Below are 6,656 nucleotides of genomic sequence, written 5' to 3'. Positions count from 1 at the left end.
GAAACCAGAATTCTCAATTTAAGGAGATCTTGGTTAAAGGTAAAGACCAGTATTGGAAATAACGCCCCATGATTTCAAAAAATGAAATGGAAGCTCTCATTACCGATCATGTGAAAGAATTTGTTTTGACTAATACATGATGATAAAAAATTTGCCGGGAAACCGCCTACTAATTCATATATTTGGTAAATTTGTTTCTGTCATGGTTTGTGAGAGATAACGGGTAGTCCCATATACATCTTTTTGTGTCCAAGCGCTTGTATGAATGGGCCTAATTTCTTATCATTTTGATGATTCCAGAACCTTGCAGATTTTTTTTTTTTTTTTGTAGTATTGTTTTATTGTATTCATTCAGTACAAAATATATAACAAACAAAATTACAGCTTCATTGATTTACATAATATCAAAATATAAAGAAAATTGTACATTTCTCCAAAAATACATAAGATAGTTTAATACACAGTACATAATGTTTACATTTAATTACACTGAACGAATATTATAAATCAAAGAGTTACCTACAGACAGACAGACACACCACACACGCTCACATACTCAGACACACATACAAACTGACATATCCCCCTTCCCCCCTTCATTCCAAAGCTTAACAAATTCCCCCCTCCCTGCCCAAGCATTCACATCTACACATTTGTTGGAAATCCTGTCTCTTCCTTTTCCTTAAGACCAAAGTATATATTTAAACAAACAAAAAATGTCTGAGTCTGAAAAAGAAGTATTTGCCTCGCCGTCCTTAACTGTGGAAGTTGTCCCATTTTCTGAAGTGAAGTGTTAAAGTGCCTCTCTCCCCCGCTAATTCCTTTTCTTCTTGCCTATTTTCTATTATTCTTTTTTTAATTTCTTGAGGAATTGGGGGTCTATTTTGAGTTGAACTATATTTAAAAATCATATGTTTTGTTAAAAGAATAATGTGATTTAACAGTTGTTCTTCTCCTACATTGGATCTTTTTATCCCGATATGAATTTCTTGCCAATGTAGATTTTTTAATGCTGATAAAGAAAAAAGGTCACCGCAGTCCTTCCAAATATTTGCTACCTTTTCACAGGTAAAAAACAGATGCTCATAGGTTTCTTCGTGTTTATTGCAAAAGGAGCAAAGATTGCTCACTACTTGTTTGAAAGTGTACAGATGCTTATTTGTATAAATTAAATTATATAACATTTTATATTGAAATTCCCTCAGCTTTCTGTCTATAGTGGATTTTCGGGGTCTTAAGAAAATTGTTCTCGTGTCATTTTCGACCATATTGTACGTACGTTCTAAGTTGCATGTAGCATAAGATTTTTCCGTTCTCATTTTTAACAATGTACTATAGATATATTTTGATGTTATGCCTTGCAAAGAGTGAGGGTTTCCGTTAATAATGAATTCTAAACTTAATTCAGTATCCTCACAAGGATGTTCATATATATTCAAAAGAGTTTTCCATGAGAATGGAATGCCTTCATATAACTGTTTTATTATATTTATTTCAATGTTGTTTAAACCCATTTTCTTAAATTCTGTGATAGATTTCAATTCACCTTTCTTATCAACAATATGATGTATTTTAAAAACATTTTTCAGAAATAAGTCTTCATGGAAACATATTTGCCCCTGAATGCGGATACATCTATTATTGTAAATAATTTGATTTCTTTTTGAAATTTCGTTCTTAAGCAAAAAGGCTTTTGTCCCCAGCCAAGCCTCCAGCATGCTACGGTAAAAATCTGGTAATGACAGTGCAAGTAAATCTGGCGATACATTACTGAAAAAAATCAAGAGGCCGCCATATTTTCTAGTCAGGTATTTAAAATAACGTTTCCAAATCATATTTGAATCTCCTGTTATAAGTCTTTTCATCCACATGATTCTTTGTGTTCGAATAAATAATTGAAAATCTGTCAATTTAAGACCTCCCTTATCGTAATCTAAAAACATAGTACTCCTTTTGATTTTATCTTTTCCATTCCATAAAAAATCAAATATTAACACTTCAATTTCACGGAATGCCCACCGGGCGGTACAGGTGTGAGTGATGATACATATACTAATTTTGATAAAACAAAAGTCTTAATTAGTTGAATTTTCCCCATCAAAGTCAAATCTCTTTGTTTCCACCACATAAGCAGCTTTTTAATTTTACTTAAGATTTCTTTGTAATTGATTTTTTCCTGGCTTTCCACGTCTAACGTAAACTGTATACCTAATATCTTTACAATGTTTACTATCTTACCTAATGGAACTATTACATCTTTATCCGCGTTAGGACCCAACAATAATACAAAGGTTTTGTCTCTATTCATCTTCAATCCAGACATATCTGCAAAACTAGTAAACAATGAGTTTAGTCTATTAAAAGATTCAATATCTTGAACAAACACCGACATGTCATCTGCATAAAGAATTTGTTTAACGTGAATATCATCAAAGGGAATCCCATGAATATCCGAGTCGCTGCGGATTGCGCGAGCAAGAATCTCAATGCAAAGTAAAAATAAATATGCAGACAAAGGATCACCTTGTCTTACACCTTTCTGAATAGAAAAATATCCAGTTGATACTTGTCCATTGAAAACACAACTTTGAGCCTTATTATAAATTATTTTCACCCATTTACAAAATATCGGTCCAAAACCAAAGGCTACTAAGACCTTTTGTAAAAACATGTGTGAAACCGAGTCAAACGCTTTTTCAAAATCTATCGCTAACAAATAAGCAGGTATTTTATTTTGAGTTGTATGAAAGATCATGTCGTCAATTAACCGAATAGCTTCACCTATATTTCTTCCCTTTAGATATCCCACCTGATCAATCCAAATAACTTCTGGTAATACTTTTTTAATTCTTGTTGAAAGAGCTTTTGTTAAAATCTTGTAGTCCACATTAAGTAAGGAAATGGGTCTGTAGTTTTTAATTTGTAACGGATCTTTGCCTTCTTTATGAATTAAAGTAATTACTGCCTGTTTTTGTGAGTGGGAGAGTTCTCCCTCACAAAAGGATTCATTCAAAGCATCGACCACTACGTCTCCTATTACCGGCCAAAATAATGAATAAAATTCAACACTTAAACCATCGTTACCTGGTGTGTTGTTAAATTTCATTTCTTTCAAAACTGCCATACATTCCCTCTCTGTAACTTTCCCTTCACAAATATCCATAGAGTCTGGATTTAGTTTGGGTAGATTTGTGAAAAAAGCATCACTAGAATTGGAATCTACCGTGGAATGCGCATATAGTTTGCTATAAAACTTGTGTATTTCTTTAATTATATCTCTCTGATCAAAACTTATTTTCTCTTCATTTTATCATTAGTTTTCTGATTACTGTTTTTCTCTTATTTGATTCCATCAATTGGGTAAAGTAATTAGTATTTGTTTCTCCTCTTTCAAAGTACGATGCTCTAGAACGAATTTTAAGTCCTTCATTAATATAATCATAGCATGCTTTTAATTCTCTTCGTTTCAGTTCTAAAGATGCAATCTTCTCATTATCTACTGCTTTCAAAAGATCTTCTTCAAGGGAGAGTATTTCTATTTCTAGACTCCCAATTTTTTCCTTTCTGAGCTTTGCTTTTTCTTTCGAATATTTTCTGATAAAACTGTTTATTTTCATTTTCAAAAAATCCCATAAAACTCTTTTACTTTCTATTTCTGTTTTATAGTCCTCTTTCAGTTCAATGATTGCGGTTTTCATTAACACGATGAACTTTTCATCTTTACATAAACTATTATTAAATTTCCAATAAGATCCCTTGAATTTGATATCATTCGAAGGTAAATTAAGAAAGTTTAGTTGTACAGCTGAATGATCAGGAGCTATAGATGATATTATATTGCATTTTGATATTATTTCATCTAGTTTTTCGGATACAAACCAATAATCAAGTCGACTTTGCATAAAAGGATTGATTTGTCTATACGTAAATTGTTTTTTCATTCCATTTCGCACTCTCCAAATATCAATCAAATTTAATCTATCCACAAAATTTTCAAAGAGTCTACCAAATTTTGAGAGAACCTTTCGTTTACCAGTTCCCATGTAATCCAGGTTAAAATTGCTGATCATGTTGAAATCACCTCCTATTATTAGCTGATTATTTTTTTCCATTAACCGTTGTAAGGGCTTTTTCAAACTCGAGTAAAAAATTAATATGTTCTAATTCCTTCGAACGAACTGGGAAATATACATTGGCTATTGTAAGCCTTAACCCTTGTATAATGCACTCCATTATAATAAACCTACCATTATCATCTGCAATTACATTAATGACTTGAATATCTAGTTTAGAATCAAACAAAATAAGAACCCCTTTACTATGACTTGTCCCATGACTAAAATACGAACTACCATTCCATAGTGCCTTCCATTCGTTTTCTACTTCGTTGGTGCTATACGTTTCCTGTAAAAACACTATATCCGACCGTTTATCTTTACACCACATCAATATTTTCTGTCTCTTTAATTTTTCTCGAATTCCCTTAACGTTTAGAGAAAGGAAGTTACATACAAAAGATGTACTTATATTATCCATTGATTTTTAAAAATATTTCTGCCCTTTTCGTAATCAAATGTAAACATTGAATATTTAGCGGAGGACGGCGAAGCAAAGTAATATATCTGTTTCAAGTGATACCTCATGATACGAGAACAAGTTACACATTTACCTAAGAGACTGCGATTCCCGCAAAAAAAAATGAGAGTAACCCCACCAACACACACACAACAGCATACCCAAACATAATATACATACAACATTACAATTTAAAAAAAAAAAAAAAAAAAATCCCTTAAAAAAAAAAAACAACAACAACAACAACAACAACCAAACCTTAAAATTAAAAAAAAAAAAAAAAAAAAAAACTACTCAAGAAAGTATTTATTTCCTGAGTAGTAGCTTTGCAAGACCTTCCCAAGCAAAGACTGCCCACAATTCACCCCCTCTTCCTTGAAATCAAATAATCAAAGTAAGAACCCGCCAATGTCCAACATACCCATTCCTCTTTTCTTTAACCTGTCAGTATCCGAATTAATGGTATAAAACAACTTATTGTCACAGCTTCTACTCGACCTTTATAAACAAAGTTATGCTATCAATATATACAGAAGAAAAAAAAAAAAAAAAAAAAAAAAAAAAAAAAACAGCAGATGCTAGATGCTAGATGATCAACCTTTTCTGATCGATATTCCACAACGTTTCTTTCACAATGCAATCGCATGACCATAACTGCATGGTCTTTACCTTTAAGTCCAAGGACTCCAAAGCGGAGTCGATGAATAATGTTGAATGTTGTCTCTCTAATGAACATATATATTGTTTATTAACATCTTTTTGAAATGTTTTCAAATACGAGTTGGTTTTGTTCCACCTTTCTTGCCAAAGGAGTTTGGAACTTGTAATAATTAAGCTTTTCATTTCTGACATATTTAGATTATTATTGACTTCTATTTTCTTTACTAAATGCGGCCTTTGCGTGGAAATCCGCCATCTCGTTCCCTTTTATTCCACAATGTCCAGGTATCCACTCTATACTTATATATCAATTCCTTTACTCTTTAAGTGAGTAGTCATGGTGAGAATTTCATCGTGAATATCATCAAAGGGAATCCCATGAATATCCGAGTCGCTGCGGATTGCGCGAGCAAGAATCTCAATGCAAAGTAAAAATAAATATGCAGACAAAGGATCACCTTGTCTTACACCTTTCTGAATAGAAAAATATCCAGTTGATACTTGTCCATTGAAAACACAACTTTGAGCCTTATTATAAATTATTTTCACCCATTTACAAAATATCGGTCCAAAACCAAAGGCTACTAAGACCTTTTGTAAAAACATGTGTGAAACCGAGTCAAACGCTTTTTCAAAATCTATCGCTAACAAATAAGCAGGTATTTTATTTTGAGTTGTATGAAAGATCATGTCGTCAATTAACCGAATAGCTTCACCTATATTTCTTCCCTTTAGATATCCCACCTGATCAATCCAAATAACTTCTGGTAATACTTTTTTAATTCTTGTTGAAAGAGCTTTTGTTAAAATCTTGTAGTCCACATTAAGTAAGGAAATGGGTCTGTAGTTTTTAATTTGTAACGGATCTTTGCCTTCTTTATGAATTAAAGTAATTACTGCCTGTTTTTGTGAGTGGGAGAGTTCTCCCTCACAAAAGGATTCATTCAAAGCATCGACCACTACGTCTCCTATTACCGGCCAAAATAATGAATAAAATTCAACACTTAAACCATCGTTACCTGGTGTGTTGTTAAATTTCATTTCTTTCAAAACTGCCATACATTCCCTCTCTGTAACTTTCCCTTCACAAATATCCATAGAGTCTGGATTTAGTTTGGGTAGATTTGTGAAAAAAGCATCACTAGAATTGGAATCTACCGTGGAATGCGCATATAGTTTGCTATAAAACTTGTGTATTTCTTTAATTATATCTCTCTGATCAAAACTTATTTTCTCTTCATTTATCATTAGTTTTCTGATTACTGTTTTTCTCTTATTTGATTCCATCAATTGGGTAAAGTAATTAGTATTTGTTTCTCCTCTTTCAAAGTACGATGCTCTAGAACGAATTTTAAGTCCTTCATTAATATAATCATAGCATGCTTTTAATTCTCTTCGTTTCAGTTCTAAAGATGCAATCT

The sequence above is a fragment of the Strongylocentrotus purpuratus genome, unplaced genomic scaffold, assembly GCF_000002235.5.
Source record: "Strongylocentrotus purpuratus isolate Spur 01 unplaced genomic scaffold, Spur_5.0 spur5_contig_813, whole genome shotgun sequence".
Classification (NCBI taxonomy): domain Eukaryota; kingdom Metazoa; phylum Echinodermata; class Echinoidea; order Camarodonta; family Strongylocentrotidae; genus Strongylocentrotus; species Strongylocentrotus purpuratus.
The sequence above is the reverse complement of the archived record's forward strand: the minus strand, read 5'-3'. Positions refer to the sequence as shown.